Source organism: Oncorhynchus mykiss, chromosome 7 (assembly GCF_057628025.1).
Source record: "Oncorhynchus mykiss isolate SJ-2025 chromosome 7, ASM5762802v1, whole genome shotgun sequence".
NCBI classification, from domain to species: domain Eukaryota; kingdom Metazoa; phylum Chordata; class Actinopteri; order Salmoniformes; family Salmonidae; genus Oncorhynchus; species Oncorhynchus mykiss.
This window is the reverse complement of record NC_143028.1, coordinates 18,527,397-18,548,000: the sequence shown is the minus strand read 5'-3', so window position 1 is coordinate 18,548,000 and position 20,604 is coordinate 18,527,397. Positions and strand designations below refer to the sequence as shown.

General features: G+C 40.9%; 1 pseudogene across 1 annotated transcript; it reads right to left on the bottom strand.

Annotated features, from left to right (window-relative positions):
* Positions 1 to 266: 266 nt before the first annotated feature.
* Positions 267 to 10,777, bottom strand: LOC110527540 (kynureninase-like; annotated as a pseudogene). The gene is made up of 13 exons (XR_016497519.1): positions 10,476 to 10,777; positions 10,050 to 10,249; positions 7,897 to 8,017; positions 7,581 to 7,663; positions 6,953 to 7,014; positions 6,784 to 6,855; positions 6,373 to 6,447; positions 2,631 to 2,729; positions 2,300 to 2,377; positions 2,155 to 2,207; positions 1,832 to 1,914; positions 1,289 to 1,515; positions 267 to 474 (listed from the first exon to the last, which is right to left on the bottom strand). The product of XR_016497519.1 is annotated as a kynureninase-like (transcript).
* Between the last annotated feature and the right edge of the window lie 9,827 nt (positions 10,778 to 20,604).

Here is a 20,604-nt window from a genome sequence, read left to right as displayed (position 1 = left end):
TACAGAGCTCATCTGGGAAAGAGACCTTGGTTTTAGCATGGACTCCCTTTCCAAAAATTGAAAAATGCAGAAGCTCATCTTGAATTGAGAGTCACAATAACTGACTATTTGCTTTTATTTCACATTGTTACTATACAAACCTGTCTCAAAGAATTTCGAGTCGGGATACAATTCCAACCAATTTAGTTTTACTGGGTAGCCTAAGCAAAACCTATTGCAATTCTTTGGGACAGTACTTCAGAAGACCTGTCAATGACTCCAGCACATTGCAGTAGAAAAACAACTCGTTTTTATTGACACGGTCAAAAATACTCCGAAAGGTGGGGTAACAATAAAAAAGACTTTCTATCATTGTTGTAGTTCTTTGCTGGCAGCCAGAGCTGATCCTAGAACAGTGATGAAGCGGTGAACGTCACTAAAGGAGTTGTAGAGCGGCACCGGAATGCGCAGAACGTTGGGTTCCCTCATGTCACACTGAGATGGCATGGAGAGAACAGATCAAAACAGCAACAGTCAATTACAAAACATAGATTCAAATCTATGCATGTACACTCATGCATAAACACATATACTGTCCAAATATATAAAACGCAACATGCAACAATTTCAAAGATTTTACCGAGTTACAGTTCATAGAAGGAAATCAGTCATTTGAAATCAATTAAATTATACCCTAATCTATGGATTTCACGTGACTGGACAGGGGCACAGCCCCTGGGGAGCCTGGCCCAACCAATCAGAATTCGTTTTTTTTCCCCCACAAAAGGGCTTATGACCGACATAAATACTCCTCAGCACCCTCCCTCTCCCTCCTCACGATCCTGCAGGTAAAGAAGAAGGATATGGAGGTCCTGGGCTGGGGTGGTTACACGTGGTCTGCGGTTGTTTAATCAGCTTCTTGACATGCCTCACCTGTCAGGTGGAGGGCTTATCTTGGCAAAGGAGAAATGCTCACTATAACAAGGACGTAAATACATTTGTGCACAAGATTTGAGAGAAATACGCTTTTTATGCGTCTGGATTTTTTTAAATTTCAGCTCATGAAACCAAGACTTCATATGTTGCGTTTATATTTTGTTCAGCATACATGATAAGGGCTTGTGTTTCATACCCAAATTAAATGTAAGCCCACATCTGGACTAAAAAGCATGGTCAATTAATTATTACATTTTTTAGTGAATTTGTATTTATTTTAGACAGCGCTTTTTTAGTCTAGGCTAGGCTTAATATGGATCTGGGGAAACTCACCAATACTGTGCTACTATTGTATATACATGAAGCCACTCACAGCGACACCCCTCTTCTCCAGCTCCTGGAACACGGCTGCGATGGGGACCGAGAAAGAGAGGGAGAGTTGGCATCCTCGTTCCTCAGGGTGGGAGGGAGTGATGATATGGACGTGGGGCTTGTGAGGTTGGGCCTCGTCCTTGTTGTAGTAGTGCTGGATCAGACACTCCAAGTAACCCGTCAGAAGGACTTCTTCCTCAGAGCTGCCATACTGGTCATAGCAAAGACCTGGACGTAATGGCAAAGATTGACAACTTAACAGTTATTGCCAGGGCTAGAGTCAATCCCATTTACTATCAGAAAGTAAACAAAATTCCAATTCCAAATTCTCCTAATTGAAAAGCATTGAAGATAATTTACATTTCAGTGTACTTCCTGGATTGACTGGAATAGAAATGGAATTGACCCCAACCCTGGTTATAACAACAGTTACAACCTTTTACAGGTCACTTGTGAAATTCCATGATTTGAGAGATGAATACGAACTTGTTCAAATATTTGCTGTATGAAATCGATATGAAAAACCCAAATTGGGTCCAGTCACCTCTAAACTAGCTTGCAGTGGACACACCAGCAGGATGGGTTGGTTTGATAGCCGAAAGCCACTTATACCAGGTAGATCCATTTCTATGGTAAGACAAAAACGTAGGATGTTCGTGATGAATTCATGTGGCTCGACTGAAAGGGTGAAATGAACACGGTAGAACCCATTTTCTGTAATACCCTAATATGACCAGGAGATGTCAGTGTAAATCAAGCTACATGGTCTCTGCTTAGAGACCCGGCAGCACCAACTTGAAGCAGCATTCTGCAATGTGTCCCAGTCTAGGGAACAAAATGAGAACATAATCACAAATATGTTGATACCATTATCCACGCGGAACCTTGTTTTCAAGTCATGTCCCCACCATCCCGTGAGCCTGAGAGAGAAAGTAACAAGTAGTTAAAACATAACAAGAGTCCACACGTAATATGAACACAAATCTGAGCTGTACTGCACCGTCATACTCACGCAGGCTTGACAGTACGTACGTGCATTCTTCTCATGGATAAAAGCTCCAGCCAGTCCACCAGCTCCAGAATTCACATACTACACGTGAATACAAAAATGAACTCTTATCTACAGTATTCAAGACCAAGGATAATCTACAATATTTGAAATGGGCATCGATAACAACTGCAAGACACTCCTTGTTGGCAATATTAAGCTAGAACAAGTCCATTTCTACCCCACATATTGTGTGGTCTTCCTGTGTCAGCAGGTGTTGGACAGGAAACAGAGTGAAGCCACTGCCAGCAGTTCATTTTGCCCTTGACTTCTCCACACAAATCCCAATGCTGACCTTGTAGGAGCACCAGCAGGCAAAGTCCACTCCCCAGTCATGCAGCTTCAGCTCTGCATTGCCCACTGCGTGTGCACAGTCGAATCCAACGTAGCAGCCCTGTGGGAAGAGCAAAAACGCACTGTCATGCCAGATGCTAAGGGCAGCAGGCCGGAGCTGTGCAGTCAGGACGCATCAGAGGCAGTTCATCGGCGTGTCTGTTTGTTTGCGTGTGCGTGTCTTTTTAAGATAAACTTCATAAATGATTAATGTACTCCTAGTGGGGGTATTATTGTGTGGATCATTAGGACTCTAAGTCTGGCTGTTTTGATTGCCCTGCTAAATGTGACAGAGAGGGAAGGCTTCCCCCTGTGTGTGCGTGTGTGTGTGTGTGTGTGTGTGTGCGAGAGAGAGAGAGTTGGTTTGACATCTCCTGAGTGTCATCATTTATATTTTCTTGTCAACACTTGCATGAGGTGAATGCAGACAAATCCTGCGAGCCAATCATGTCAAATTGTTACACATCCCTGACAACAGAGGACGCTGTTGGAGCAGCTGTTATCAGACAAAATGCTTTTTGGTTTTAAATAACATGATTCTTTACCTTAAAAGCCAATGTTAATAACAACATTATAGAATAGAAGCATGACTATACACAATGGATACAATGGCCATTATCCACTATAAATAGAGGTTGAATTAGGAATTCAGAGGAGCCCCTCTAAAACCTAATCCTAGCTTCATGTTCACATCCTGGTTCAACCCTAACCACAACCACAACCACAGCTTCATATCCACATCTTGGTTCAACCCTAAACCTAGCTTCATGTCCACATCCTGGTTCAACCCTAATCCTAGCTTCATGTCCACATCCTGGTTCAACACTAACCCTAGCTTCATGTTCACATCCTAGTTCAAAACTAACCCTAGCTTCATGTCCACATCCTGGTTCAACCCTAACCCTAGCTTCATGTCCACATCCTGGTTCAACCCTAACCCTAGCTTCATGTCCACATTCTGGTTGAACACTAACCCTAGCTTCATGTCCACATCCCGGTTCAACCCTAACAATAACCCTAGCTTCATGTCCACATCCCAGTTCAACCCTAGCCTCAACCACAACCCTAAGCCCAACTTTGCATAACCCTAACCTCAACGACACGTTCAATCCTAACCCTATCCTTGGTTTCTCCTATTTTTTTCTTCAAAACCTTAAAATTGCTGGAGTTCGGCTCCGTCCGTTTCTCCTTTTGACCCAATTTTTCATTTGGCATTTTTTATGATTCTACAGATAACAGACAGAACAAGTAGAGGGCAGAACACACACCAAATCAAACCCACCACATGCTCTAACAGAGCCCCACCCCAAAACCAGACATGATATACAATGAGTGATATAATCAAATCGTTAAAAAAAAAATACAAAAGAGCTAAGAAAAAAGTATTAAATAATTATACAAATTCTAATTTGGGTTGGTTTATGGAGTTAACTGGGTGAAATTAGCTGGTCCATGTCTTCTGCAAAAGATAGGAAAGGTTGCCAGATTTTCGAAAATGTAATTCCAGATCACCTAACGGAGTAGCATATTTTCTCTAGCTTGAGATGTGGCATGACTTCCTTTATCCAATGTTTAAAAGTAGAAGGAAACCCATCCTTCCACTTAAATAGTAGATGACGTCTAGCTAGAAGAAAAGTAATATAACTGTTTAGAGGGGCCTCCTGTGGTACCACTCCATAGAACTGTTTCGAGGGGCCTCCTGTGGTGCCACTCCATAGAACTGTTTCGATGGGCCTCCTGTGGGGCCTCCTGTGGTGCCACTCTGAATAATGCAAAAAAAGACAGGTTCTATAGGTCTCTCCAGTATCTTAGAAAATGTCTCTCAAATTGATATCCAGAAATGAGCCTGCTTACATCGGTCACAAGTGGGATCTATTTCTGGTCTAATCTTGGATGATTTTGCCTTTGACCAATGCAGCCGATGAACTGTTTTAAATTGAATTACAGCAGGTCTTAGACATATAGATAAAAAATGTATTCTCTTGAGGCATACTCTGCCAAGTTTTGTCTAAAAGTTGTTCACCTAAAGCCTCTTCCCATTGGTTCTTCAAAGAGTTCAGGAAATCCAGATTGTGCGAGTTTAATAACGTATAGACAAAGCTTATGCCTCCTTTGATATGAGGGTTTAGAAATAGAATCTAGAAGGGAGGTATGTGGGAGAGACTCCAGACCAATTTAACCACTGATTATAAACAAAGACTTCACTTCTCTGTCGCAATGTAGTGACAGTATCACAGTTGACGCCAGAGAGCAGTGTTACTCTCTTGACCATCTAAATTGAACCTTCATAAAACACCATCCAGATCATGTTGGAGTACCCTCTAAGAAGGCATGGGACCATAAAAGAGATTCAGCAGCGGGCCAATTTTTTTCTTGAGCGGAAAATAATTACAAATAATTTGTAGACTACAAATTGACCGCAAGAAGCCCAAAAATAGATCATATTTGACAAAAACATTAAAAGAATTGGGGCGGGTAGTGTCCTCCTGGCATCTGCCAAACCCAGATTAGTCCGTCGGACTGCCAGGTGGTGAAGCGTAATTCATCACTCCAGAGAACGCGTTCTCACGCAGTCCAACGGCAGCGAGCTTTATTTCACTCCAGCCCGACGCTTGGCATTGCGCATGGTGACCTTAGGCTTGTGTGCTGCTACTTGGCCATGGAAACCCATTTCATGAAGCTCCTGACAAACAGTTATTGTGCTGACGAGGCAGTTTGGAACTTGGTAGTGAGTGTTGCAACCAAGGACAGACGATTTTTTACACACTTCAGCACTCGTCGGTCCCGTTCTGTGAGCTTGTGTGGCCTACCACTTTGCGGCTGAGCCGTTGTTGCTCGTAGACGTTTCTACTTCACAATAACAGCCCTTACAATTGAATGGGGCAGCTCTAGCAGGGCAGAAATTTAACAAACTAGGCCTCCCGAATGGCGCAGCGGTCTAAGGCACTGCATCGCAGTGCTAGCGACATCACTACAGATGCGGGTTCGATACAAGGCAGTGTCGCGACAGGGAGACCCATGAGACGGCGCACAATTGGCCCAGCTTTGTCCGGGTTAGGGGAGGGTTTGGCTGACTGGGTTGTCCAATGGTTAAAAGGAGACTCCTGTGTCGGGACGGGCGCATGCACGCTGACACGGTCGCCAGGTGTATGGTATTTCCTCCGACACAATGGTGCGGCTGGCTTCCATGCTAAGAGAGCAGTCTTAAGAAGCAGTACGCCTTGGCGGGGTTGTGTTTCAGAGGAGGCATGGCTCTCGACCTTCGCCTCTCCCGACTCCATACGGGAGTTGCAGCAATGGGAGAAGACTAACTACCAATTGGATATCGCAAAATTGGTGAGAAAAAGAGGTAAAGAAAATATGACGGTGCCACGATGATAGTCATTGAGCACTTCAGTAAGGCCATTCTACTGCCAATGTTTGTCTATGGAGATTGCATGGCAGTGTGCTCAATTTTATACATGTCAGCAACAGGTGGGGCTGAAATAGCCAAATCCACTCATTTGAAGGGGTGTCCACATACATTTGTATATACAGCGGGGGGTGAGGGGGGCGTTGTGGAACCCTGCTCTCACTCAATTTGACTCTTTCTACTTCAATGTCCTTAGGTACCTTGAAAGATGCAAATAAAAAAAAGTTATTATTTAAGTCCTATTGCCCCAAAAGGGATTATAGAGAAGAAAAAAAATGAAGACTACTTTTACCGGTCTGGGCTTCATCAGCAGCATGCTCTGCTTAGGGTCATATCCTTTCAACTGGATCTGAGATTCCACAGCATACTGAAGAAATCACACATGAACATGGTTTAAAAAAAATAAAAACATAAAATAAAAAGTGGGGCAATTTACCCCCACCAACACAGAGACAACAGATACAATGTGGTGGGAATAACAACAATGGACTATTCTATTACAACAGGATAAATGATGAAGAGTAGGCCCTGCACACTCACGTATTATACAACTGTCAGAGATGTCTTTTTAGGGCAAAAACATTAATTATGGTTGAAACGCAGTTGAAGAACGCAAATGACTTTTGAACACAAAATGACCTGCAGTCATTACACCGACATCCTGTCGGTTGAAAACAAGTTATGTGTCGTTGGAATTACTCACATGGTCTGAGGGGAAAGCCTTGTCCTCAAGAAGGATTTTGTGACGTTTTGCTGTAGGTTTGTAAAAAGACAGCTGCAAAGCAAATATATAACATGTTGTTTATGTAAAGTCTCGGTATATAATGCGTGTTTACGTTGGAGATTTGTATAAAAGTTTGACATTATCTTACCAGCAGAATGTGCAGATTAACCGTTAACCCGTTCATCAAGGCAACCTCCTCAGCTTTAGCCCCTGTTCGTAAGCAAACACACAGGTGTGATTCAATTCCCATTGCTCTGACATAACTTCAGAAACACATTTTTACCTAATAGCATTTAAGCAATTATAAAACCTACATTTTCCACACAAAAAAGACATCCGAGGAGCATAACGGCCTTCGGTTGTTTGGTTTGGCTGTACTTTTGCTCACTGCAAAATATGGCACACTGCCAGGGTGCAATTACCCTTTAAAACCAGTCACAGATCGGAGGTCTCTGTCATGAATCATCAACAGCCAGACAGAACGATAGTTAGCTATCAGAATTACCTGACAATTTAACCATCAATGTTATGAGAGCTGGAGATTACAGGCTTTTAACGGTGCTGTGTGAAAAAGGGAACCATGATGACCGCGTCTTGGATCCCTTTGGTCGCACATCAGTGCAAAAAGCCTGTAAAGGTGCCGACCTGCATCGTTAAATAGCCCCATCTCAGCCCTAGCTCATGTTAACTGTTATGATCATACAACGAACATAGAATGTTGAATGGTAATGCATTGTATTTGATAATGCATTGGATGTGTTATTGTCTGAACTTACCAACCACATTAGCCATGAGTTCCTCTATATTGTTCTCTGCCCAGGCCCAAGGTCGAGAGCCTTGCACATGGCCATGAACCCCCCTGCAAAACAGAACAAAGAGGAACATCACAACAATGCTCACAGCTACAAGGATAGGATACACATTTCACAGATAAAAGCTAGGAGAATTACATTAAAAGAGAAAGAGGTTCGGGGGGGGGGGGGGGGGGGGGGGGGGGCTTGTCATCCTCGAATGACCATTACAGTACTTGAAATAGTCGACTAAAACTTTTAGCTGAGCTGATTCAGTGTCATAAAGGGGGGAACAACTTACATTTTATCCCATTTATCCAACTCCTCGTCGATGTACTTCTTGGCCATTTTGGGCTGGAGGCCAAGTGAGTTCCCCACAAAGTAAATGCATTCCTTGGTGCCATCCACAAGCGTAAGGTCAGCTAGGGTAACATTAACAGTGCATTAGCACAATCGATCCACACATTTTCACTAAGAAGCTTCCCTGCATTGTTCAAATCACGGCATAGTTCTTGGCCCCAGAAAGAGGCTTTGTTACACAGTTGAAGAATATGTCATTAAAATGATTCAACTTTCAAACACTTAGCTAAATGAAAGTGCTTCGTCATCTCCTTTATTCAGCTAAACCCAAATTTTGTAGGCATCTCTCTTCCGGCTGCAATATTTTCCGACCACATTATACCTGACCAGGCAGGCCGTTTCCTCACTGTGTGTAGGATCTTGTAGACCTACATGTATAGGCAGGGCAAAAACATTTTGGTGATTTCTGGTATACCTTATCATCAAAATAAATAAATCCCAGCACATTTTCGGACTCATTCAGCAGTTTTTACCTGATTAAGTACAATAGCATTGGAAATTAATTTAGAAATTTCCATTTACAATACTGTTCAAAAGTTTGGGGTCACTTAGACATTTCGTGTTTTTTTTTAAAGAAAAGCACATTTTTTTGTCCATTAAAATAACATCAAAATGATCAAGAATACAGTGTAGACATTGTTAAAGTTGTAAATGACTATTGTAGCTGGAAATGGTAGATTTTTTCTTTCAAAAACAAGGACATTGCTGATGACCCCAAACTTTTGAATGGTGTGTATATACCGAAAACGTACGTTGAAAATGACGCTGTCGCTGCTTCTTGATGACAAGACATTGATAAATAGCCCAATGTCAAGACAGTTTTAAAGTGTCCAAATCAATAACCAATATGCAGAAACAGTTTGTGATATATTGAAAACCTATAATGTACTATCTACACATAGTGCCATGAAAAATGATTTGCCCCCCTTTTAGATTCTCTATTTTTGCTATTTTTTATACTGAATGTTATCAGATCTTCAACTTCAACTAAAAACTAACATAAGATGAACATGAGTTTACAAATAAATACAAATATACACATTTTCTTTAATTAACAAAGTTATGCAACACCCAATTCCCCTGTGTGAAAAAGTAATTGTCCCCTTACACTAAATAACTACTCGTACTGACTAGAGGTAGACCGATTATGATTTTTCAACGCCGATACCGATTATTGGAGGACCAAAAAAAGCCGAAAACGATTAATCGGACGTTTTTTTTTACATTTATTTGTAATAAGGACAATTACAACTATACTGAATGAACACTTATTTTAACTTAATATAATAATACATCAATAAAATCAATTTAGCCTCAAATAAATAATGAAACATGTTCAATATGGTTTAAATAATGCATAAACAAAGTGCTGGAGAAGAAAGTAAAAGTGCAATATGTGCCATGTAAAAAAAGCTACCGTTTAAATTCCTTGCTCAGAACATGAGAACATATGAAAGCTGGTATTCCCAGGTAAGACATTTTAGGTTGTAGTTATTATAGGAATTATAGGACTATTTCTCTCTATACCATTTGTATTTCATATACCTTTGACTATTGGATGTTCTTATTGGCACATTAGTATTGCCAGTGTAACAGTATAGCTTCTGTCCCTCTCCTCGCTCCTACCTGGGCTTGAACCAGGAACACATCGACAACAGCCACCCTCGAAGCATCGTTACCCATCGCTCCACAAATGCCTCAGCCCTTGCAGATCAAGGGGAACAACTACTCCAAGTCTCAGAGCGAGTGACGTCACCGATTGAAACGCTATTAGCGCGCAAGCTGACGTATTTGAATTGTTTGTTCCCTTTTCCATGGTGGCAGCCTTCTAAAATCAACATCCGCCATTGCAAAACATAGGTATAAGCCTTGTACACGTTCTTGTGTAACCAACCATGTATAGGTTAAGTTTCCGTGTGGCCTTTGAGTCGTGTTAGTTTAAACAGCGCTACTCCCAAACGTTTGCCCCCTGTTCTATTGATTTCAGCGTGATATCGAACAAATTATTATTTACAATGACGACCTACCCCGGCCAAACCCGGACGACGCTGGGCCATACTGTACATACTGTCCACTTTTTTATTTATTTTTTACCTTTATTTAACTAGGCAAGTCAGTTAAGAACAAATTCTGTTCTGCAACTTTGGGTAATAGAAACTGTTCACGTAGATGCTTTAGTTCGTCGTGATTGTCCAGATATGTGGCTACTTCATTCGATGTCTGGCTGCATCCCAGCAGAGTAGAGATGTGCTCCAGAACCTTGCGCGGAGAGTTGGCGTCAAATGGGTCCATTACTGAAGTTGAAAAAAGGAAAATGGCAATTTACAAATAGTTCTCAAACAAAGCTAGTCCTACAGTATGTATATTATCGACACAGGCTATATACCCACCTCAAATGTTTTGACAAGTTGGCTAAATTACATTTAGGCACGCACGAAACCACTGCCTGCATTCCAAAGTTCAATACATTCAACTATGACAATTCAAAGTGGAGAAACAATTAAATAATTAGGTAATTACCAGATAAAGCAAGTATTTCCAATTTCAATTGAATATATCCCAGTCTCTTTCACCAGTTTGAGAGTTAAAATGGAAACATTCACAAGTGCTCTTCACCCCTCTGTAAATATCCGAAGTTATTTAATCATTGACCTCAAAGATAAACTCACTGGTGAGGTTGACTTCATTAATTCCAGCCTAGCCTACTACATGTCATTTTCTAGCTTTATTATCGATACTGTAAACAATATGGGTGAAGAAGAAGCACTATGTAGATCTACTTCCTTTAATGACTGTCATGTGTTATTTTCCATTACAGCCTATAATGTCTGTTCCTACTTTCGATTGGGCAGAGGTACGTGGTGACGGAAGGTCATTGAGGCGGGAAGAACACCGTTGCTTGTATCTAATTGGTTGACAGACCACGAGTCAACATGTCGGTAATAATGTTTAATAATAATGAAATGGCTATCACAACGTCTGAAATTAAATGAATAATATCCTAAGTGCAGCCACAACGAGAAGTGCAATGCATTTAGCCTATGCCTGTTAACTGTGCACACACTTGTACAACGAATTGGCTATCATCACAATCTTAGTGATTGTATTTCTATTGCAAACAAAAAAATTACTTGTTGGCCGACGATATATGCGTCCTGCTGTGCATTGGTTAAAATGTTACGGATTAAATGTCTATCACATCAGAAATTAAGTGAATAATACCCAGTGCAGCCAAAAGTGCATTTACCCTATGCCTGTCAACTGGCTGTCATCACAATCTTAGTGATTATATTTCTATTGCAACAATCCTTATTGGCCGACTGGAGTCTTCTTGTTCCATCCAGATCAGCGCGATTGAATCATGTTCGCACCACCGGACAGGCGCACTCTGTCAATAAATAAATAAAATGACTTTCAGTTACTCACCAAGTGTTGTTTTATAGAAGGACTGTTGTTGTGGTTCAGTGCAAACGAGTCGTAATCTTCTGGACATTCAGGGCCTTGGTTCTGTCTGCGTGTATGGACAAGGCAGTCGAGGGTTTAACCCAGTATTTCATTCTGTATATCATGATGCGTGTACTTAGTACTAGAAATGCTATCTGAGATTTTCTGTGAAACTGTTTTTGTCGAATTTGCCTATGACCTGTAAAAGTTCAAGGAAGTTTCCCTGGTTGACAGCCATGTAATATACTCTCTGTTCTCTCGGGCTAGTTTCGAATGTCCATCACTTAGAGCATTGCATATTATTGAGCCAGACTCTTTCTGAATAGTCCACTCATTCCACGCTGTCATTGCATATTTATGCTCCACACTAGCATCGTGTGTCAGGAACGAACTTGTCCCCTTCGTCCAGTTCTTCTGGTAGCCATCGTGGGTAAATACCGCCTTCTCTCCACCATGGTTTCCTGGACGTTGAAAGTGGGGGCATGCAAAGCAGAAAGCACGGTCCTTTGAAATAGAATATTCCAGCCATGTGTAATCCTCGTACCATCTACGATTGAAGTAGCGATCCTGCTGTCCAACTTGTGTGGCTGGATAACGCCGAAGAAGAGGGCGCCTTGGTTCTTCAACAGGTGACTGGTTTAAATCAGAGAGGTGGCTAGCAGCGACGAACTGCTCTGGTGCTCGCGCGTTTCTCTCTCCGACTCATCTTTCTTATCTCCCTCTTCTTCTTTGGGCCCCTCGGAGACAGGGTCTGTATTTTCATTTTCTACCCGCACTCTTCTCTTGATCAGAAAACGGTCCATCGCAACGGGGCGACTGGCTAGCTAGAAGTTAGCTCACATAACGTAGACTAACGTGCGCGAGCGGATAGAGAATGGAGTCAATAACGTGATCCACCTTTCTTGCAAGTTTACAATGCTTAATATTCCTACTTATTAGTGTACCATGGTATTCCATTGAAAGCTGGTGGAAGTCTCCTGATGGTGCCTATTTAACCTGTCAGTTTATAGGAGTTGAGTGTTACCTATTTCCCATCTTCATTCACAGTGGACATTTCCTCTGCCAGTCCTAATTAGTTAATGAATAGAAGGAATCAACACTGAGCCTACAGGGAGCTAGCTGCATTATCAATTTAGAGAGAGGAGTTTCAGCACCATGAAGAGCAAGACAGCGTTACTATATTGAATAATATCTCAACTCCAATCTTCACCACATTTCCCTAGCCCTTATCCATCTTTAAGATTACCACTGACATACAGTACCACAGGAGAAAATTGACATCAGACAGTAGCTATGTTGAAAGAGCTGATTTTCAAATTCACGGGCAGGAAACGTATAGATGTAACCCAGACTTAATCTATACTGATTTAGCTATTCAGAAGCAAAATACGAATAAAATGATTTAAACAAAAAATGAACACAAAATATTAAATATTTACAAAGGAGCTCTTTGCCTCGGCGACCTCACAGCGCCATGTCAAAATGTGCAGAACGGCATGAGATTAGCTATAAAACTGCAAAGATTTCTCTCTGCCTCATGGCCTTGCGCTACACCACTGCATGCATCCCAATGGTAGACCGCCTCAAACAAATCATCCCCTTTAATGCTGCAGACAGCAGGAGTTGATCCTTGGCTTAACAGTGTCATAGCAAATAACCAGTCTTCCGTTAAGTCACCAGTAATAAAGGGAGGTCGAACACAAACCCTTCAAAGCGTCATAATAAGCCTTTGCATATTTCTTTCACTTCTACATATTATAAACGGCACATTTTGGACGTTTGGTTTTGCTTTAGGAGGGATATCTGTCTGACAACTACATTTAAAAAGTCTCATGTAGGAAGTAGTCAATTCTGAAGAAGGAGAGGTTGAGCAAGAAGTTGGTTCCATCCCAAATGCCACCTTAATTCCTTGTAAATAGCGCACTACTTTTGACCAGAGCCATATGGGCCCTGGTCAAAAGTAGTGCACTGCATAGGGAATAGGTTGTTTGTTGTAGTATACAAAGGAGCTGTCCCAGAGGTAACCTTGCTGCTTTTGTTTTTTTTCACTACAAACAAAACGGCCTCTTCTTCAAACAAGCCCAAGCATCTCACATTGTAACAATATCTAAACTCACCATACATATGTATTGATCCTTTATCTATACATCTTCACAATACAATTGAAAGTAAATCTTGTACTTTTTTTAGAGCGCATCCACTCTCCTCTATCTCCCCCACTCCATTGCCGTCTACTCACACAGATAACTGTATTTTGTTTCAATGTCGGCTATATTTTGAAGGTCTTGGATAGCTTGTACTGTATGTTGGGATCTGACAAGTGCTGACCTCCATGGTTTTAATGGACTCTTCTGTGGCTCATTTGTAAGAAGAGGGGAGCTCTCTGCTGCTGCCTCTGCTTTGTGCTGGGACAGGTCTCCAGGGCCCTCTTCTTCAGAAACATGGAGGACAACACATCTTTATGGGCTACATGACCTCCTTACTGAGCACTATTGACTGGTTGTCAGCTAGCCTTCTAGACAATGATGCGGGAATTGGTCTCTCTTATTGCGTTTTGTCCTCTCCTTTTCATCTTCTCTCTCTCGCTCTCTTTCACTCTCTCTCTCAATTCAATTCAAGGGCTTTATTGGCATGGGCAACATGTTACCATTGCCAAAGCAAGTGAAATAGATATTAAACAAAAGTGAAATAAACAATAAAAATGAACAGTAAACATTACACTCACATAAGTTCCAAAAAGAATAAAGACATTTCAAATGTCGTATTATGTCAATATACAATGTTGTAGCGATGTGCAAATAGTTAAAAGTACAAAAGAGAAAATAAAATAAACATAAATATGGGTTGTATTTGCAATGGTGTTTGTTCTTCACTGGTTGCCCTTTTCTTGTGGCGACAGGTCACAAATATTGCTGCTGTGATGGCACACTGTGAAATCTCTCTCTCTCTCTCTCTCTCTCTCTCTCTCTCTCTCTCTCTCTGTGTTTGTGTGTACATGAAAAGAAAGCCCTGTAGGGGGCAGCGAAGTACCACACACTATTAATTTGGATGAACATGATCATAAGGAACCTAAAATATCACATAAGCCAAGCCAGGACAAGGGAGTGGAAATTCATCTTAGGGTGAGGATAAACTGCAAGTCTAGAGAAGCTGGGTACATTAGCCTTCCACAAGAGCGTCTGGTTGTGTGTTGGATGTCATTTCTAATTTCAGTACTTCATCTCTGTGATTGCCCAGGAGGGGGTGGAGAAGGCCCTTGCACTCTGGACCTGTCTGTCTTCTGACTGAGACTGTACTGTAAGCTCCACTGGTGTGGCTCTGGCTCCACCAGTGTAGTATAAGACAGTTAGCAAGGCAGGCAGCAGCTGCTTCTGTTCATCCACTATGCCAGGGGACTGGAACACTCAGCTAGCTAACTCCCTCCTAGGACACTGACCTCCTTTGTGGTGCTCGATTGAAATTCAGGAGCCTGCCCCCGTACCCGTACCCCAGGCCCAGCACAAGTCTGTAAACAATCAGGGGCATATGGGTGAGGAATGACAATCTCTGAAAACTGAAAGATGGGATGAGATGGGATCCCTGGCTATGATCCCACTCTGAGGGTGTCTCAAGGGGAGTGGGATATGCAAAGAACACATTTCCATGTCCTCACACTCGTACAGGTTATCCACTTGTGCATGCAGTGAAACAGGACAAATATAAGCACCCCCTATTTGACATTTGACATACACACACACATTGCATGGACATACAGTGAATGGTTTTGCAATTACAATACATTATTACATCCATATTGGGTGGGTGTATTTTATCTGTGTTGTTAGGCTGCCCCTGGCCCGCATATTCCATATTTGAAAAAGGGCATGGAGAGTTGGGCTGCCACAGTCTAATAGAGAGAATGGAGGGACCATCCGTTCTGCATCTCCTCAGGGGAAACCAAACCAGAGAGATCAGACAGTGGCTGAATCACTACAGTTTAAGATTTGGCAGGCACAATGGTGGGACTTGACTGAGAGGAGACGAAAGAAGAGGAGACAAATTATTACTTTTAACGGTCTAAAGAGGGTTTCATATTCACAGAGAAGAGAAGAAGCCCTTTGTCACTCAGATTGCTGGACTAAATCATAGTTTCCCAAACTTGGTCCTAGGTCGTTTTCATCGTCCCCTGTTCATGTTTTTTTGGGGGAGGGGCAAAGCCGAGTTTAGACAGTGGTGGAAAAAGTACTCAAAAGTCATACTTGAGTAAAACTAAGGTTACCTTAATAGAAAAGTGAAAGTCACCTAGTAAAATTCTACTTGAGTAAAAGTAAGGTTACCTTCATAGAAAAGTGAAAGTCACCTAGTAAAAATCTACTTGAGTAAAAGTCTAAAAGTATTTGGTTTTAAGTATACTTAAGTATCAAAAGTAAATGGAATTGCTAAGAATGTACTTAAGTATCTAAAGTAAAAGTATTAATCATTTCAAATCTCTTATATTATGCAAAACAGACATCACAATTTTCTTGTTTTTCATTTATTTACGGATAGCCAGGGGTACACAACAACACGAATTTAATTTACAAACAAAGCATGTGTTTAGTGAGTCCGCCAGATCAGAGGCAGTTGGGATGACCAGGGATGTTGTCTTGCTTGATAAGTGTGTGAATTGCACCATTTTCCTGTCAAAATGTAACAAGTACATTTGGGTGTCTGGGAAAATGTATGGAGTAAAAAGTAAATTATTTTCTTTAGGAATGTAGTGAAGTAAAAGTAAAAGTTGTTGAAAATATAAATAGTAAAGTAAAGTACAGATATCCCAAAAAACGACTTAAGTAGTAGTTTTACTTAAGTACTTCACACGACTGAGTTTAGGAAACCCTGGACTAAATGGATTACTCTTCTGGAACACGTTAACCCTTTAAAAATGCTGAGTTTTGTGTACCTCAATATTCTAAGAATTGTCAGTAATCTTACTGACAATTCTTAGAATACACTACTGTAGATTAATTTGAAGAGATATGCATGTATGCAATTCCCTACTGTCAATTAAATTATAGTCTCTCTCTCTCTCTCTCTCTCTCTCTCTCTCACGAGAAACATCGTCACGTTTACAAATGAGAGGACAAGCTATGTAATGTAGACCCTCAGTGTTGAAAAGTGATAGAAACATTATCTCCCTGTACGGATAGCTCTACCTCCCTCCCGCCTTCCTTCCCTCCTACCTTTTCTATCTCTCGCACGCTTTCACAGTGTCCTCCACTCGCTCACATACAGCTGGGAAGAGGTAAAGGTAAAACGCAAAGGTTTGCGTGACAAGCGAAGTGGCTTTCTACAGTTGACATTTCTCAACGTTATAACCGGACCAGGACGTGGGTGAATGAAGTGCTGCGGCCAGTTTTTAGATCCGCAACGATGTCTGACTTTATTTTAGCTTTTTTGACCATATCGGGATTATTTCAAATTGCTAAAATGTTGACGACTGCGGATGCAGATCAAGGTAAAAACAAGTTAATGTTGTGCTATTACTGTCGAAAAGCCATATATCTATTCGTATCAAATCATCATCATCACATCACAATCATAGATTTCCAAAAGCATTTTATGACCTTGTCCTTGGCTTTTTGTCACGTAGGCCTATGTGTTATGTTGTTTAGCAAGGCTTGTTACAAATATCTGAATTACAAATCTCTGAATTAAGTGTGTGATGTGCACTGTCGCTAATAATGCGAATTCTGATGGAAGTTACATGCCAAGTTATGCCATTATTATAGATAACATGCACGCTGCAGAAGATGAACAGAAGTCCGCTCTATTCATCCTGTGATTTAACCCAAATAACATGATTATTTGATATTGTATAATTGAGCATTAGGTAAGCTACCTCTTTCCTTTTGTTGTTTTAACTTTATAGCCCACCCACATTAAACATGTTGTTGCAAAGCCTGAACAATACGGGCTTGTTCAAATAGATTTATAACAGATGGGAATGAATTCATAATTGATTGATAATGTTTGGGGCTATATGCAGTTGAAAATGTATCAAAGAAAAAAAACTATCACGTAAGAAAAACAAAGGTATCAAATACTAAAATGCATGTATATCTGCTCAACATCAGTATGTCAACTGAGCTACTGGCTACTGGTTAATGAAATCCATCTGATCAGCTTGTTCATTACATGCTCATCTGTTTAGCCTGCCTGACCAATATAAACCTCTGAAATATGGGCTAGGCTAATGCGGGAAGAAGACCTTACATCCAATAAACACTAGATTGACCATAAATGACCAACGTCATTACAGTTTATCCACAATCAACAGTTTTATAAAGGTAATCCAATATTGACACCCCATTGCTGCCTTAGCAAATACAAATGGCATCTTAATGATAGAGAATATGGAGTAAACGTACTCAGACAGATATAGATGTGTTCGTTGCATACATGTTTTTAGTGGTTGGCAGAGGTGATACCACAGATTTTTTTTTAATGGAATGGCAAAAAAAAATAAAAACAATTCTGGGACATGGAGTTTTTCCTGGTCTCATGACCTGGTCAGGTAAAACTCTGGGTACTATTCGTAGGCTGTGACCAAATATTATTATTATAGATCGCTTCCCTTATCATCTGTGCTATGACTATAGGGTTGGGTTTTTTCTTGTCGGGTTATGTGAATTGGAAACACTCCTGGCCTAAGGTGGATCAAACCCGTTCTAACTACCACAAACAAGCCTTGCTATTTTTCATTCTGAATCTGATATCTAAAGAGCCAGAGACAAACAACTACATTGGACAACGACACGAAATCCCACAACAAAATGTGGAAAAAGTCAAGGGTGTGAATACTTTCTGAAGGCACGAGTACTGTGTAGTTGACTATAGCAGGGCTGTGTTATGCAACAACAAAAAAATTCACAATGTCTTTAAATGTTAATTTCGCTCTACACACACACAATGTTAATCAGTAGACTTTGAAAAATAAATATTTAAATTAAAAAATATTGTAATTTGATGTCATAAAACCTTTTATTTGTTCATCTGATTACAGTGCTCTTCTGCAATGATTCATTCTGTATGCTTTATGTAAGGCATGGTTCCATGTAACACTATACATGGTAGACTTTGTAACAAGGCAGGGAGGGTTACATTGAACACAATTCTTTATGTCATAAGTCATCATTTTGGGGCGGCAGGGTAGCCTAGTGGTTAGAGAGTTGGACTAGTAACTGTAAAGGTTGCGAGTTCAAGTCCCCCAGCTGATAAGGTACAAATCTGTCATTCTGCCCCTGAACAGGCAGTTAACCCACTGTTCCTAGGTTGTCATTGAAAATAATAATTTGTTCTTAACTGACTTGCCTAGTTTAATAAAGATAAAACAAATAAGCTTGTGTTGTTGTCCTGTCTCTGTCTGGCCCACCAAAGGTTGGTGCTCACTGTAGGAACTGATTGCATTTCAAATGTATATATTAAATCAACTACTTTCAACATTTTCATTGAAAATAATGTCCCCCTTTTGTATTGCACTCTATTCTAACCAAACCTGTATTACCAGTTCATAACAGCAGGTGCCAATATGCTCTAGCTATTTCAAAAAGGCCAATGTCATGATGCCAACTTTTCTCTATATTTGTGAAAGTTATGGTGGTGCTAGACATACAGTTGAAGTCGGAAGTTTACATACACTTAGGTTGTAGTCGATAAAACTTGTTTTTCAACCTCCACAAATTTCTTGTTAACAAACTATAGTTTTGGCAAGTCGGTTAGGCCATCTACTTTGTGCATGACACAAGTCATTTTTCCAACAATTGTTTACAGACAGATTATTTCACTTATAATTCACTGTTTCACAATTCCAGTGGGTCAGAAGTTTACATACACTAAGTTGACTGTTCCTTTAAACGGCTTGGAAAATTCCAGAAAATGATGGCATGGCTTTAGAAGCTTCTGATAGGCTAATTGACATCATTTGATTCAATTGGAGGTGTACCTGTGGATGTTTTTCAAGGTCTACCTTCAAACTCAGTGCCTCTTTGCTTGACATCATGGGAAAATCAAAAGAAGTCAGCCAAGACCTCAGAAATAAATTGTAGAGCTCCACAAGTCTGGTTCATCCTTGGGAGCAATTTTCTAACGCCTGAAGGTACCATGTTCATCTGTACACACAACCGTACCCAAGTATAAACACCATGGGACCACGCAGCCATCATACCTCTCAGGAAGGAGACGCGTTCTGTTTCCTAGAGATGAACGTACTTTGGTGCGAGAATTGCAAATCAATCCCAGAACAAAAGCAAAGGAACTTGTGAAGATGCTGGAGGAAACAGGTACAAAGTATCTATATCCACAGTAAAACGAGTCCTATATCGACATAACCTGAAAGGCATGAGGATGGAAATGATGTGGATATATTGAAGCAACATCAAGACATCAGTCAGGAAGTTAAAGCTTGGTCGCAAATGAGTCTTCCAAGTGGAAATTACCCCAAGCATACTTCCAAAGTTCTGGTAAAATGGCTTAAGGACAACAAAGTCAAAGTATTTGAGTGGCCATCACAAAGCCCTGACCTCAATCCTATAGAAAATTTGTGGGCAGAACTGAAAAAGCATGTGCGAGCAAAGAGGCCTACAAACCTGACTCAGTTACACCAGCTCTGTCAGGAGGAATGAGGCCTACAAACCTGACTCAGTTACACCAGCTCTGTCAGGAGGAATGGGCCAAAATTCACCCAACTTATTGTGGGAAGCTTGTGGAATGCTACCCGAAATGTTTGACCCAAGTTAAACAATTTAAAGGCAATACTACCAAATACTAATTGAGTGTATGTAAACTTCTGAATGTGATGAAAGAAATAAAAGCTGAAATAAATCATTCTCTACTACTTAAGATAAAGTGGTGATCCTAACACAGAACCCAAACCGGCTGCGCCTGCGCTATCGTGCATAAATGTTTATTCTATTATGAGGCAGGAAACCAGGCAGGCAGAAAAGGAGAGTTTCCATGAGATAACACAGCCACAAAGTCTGATTCCACAGACCAGAGAGGAGTGTGAGTAAAGAAAGAAACCAAGTCAAATCAAATCCAATTTTATTGGTCGCATCCACACATTTAGCAGATGCTATTGTGGGTGTAGGGAACTGCTTGTGTTCCTAGCTCCAGCAGTGCAGTAATATCTAAAAATTCACAAAAATACACACAGATCTAAAAGTGGAATTAAGAAATATATAAATAT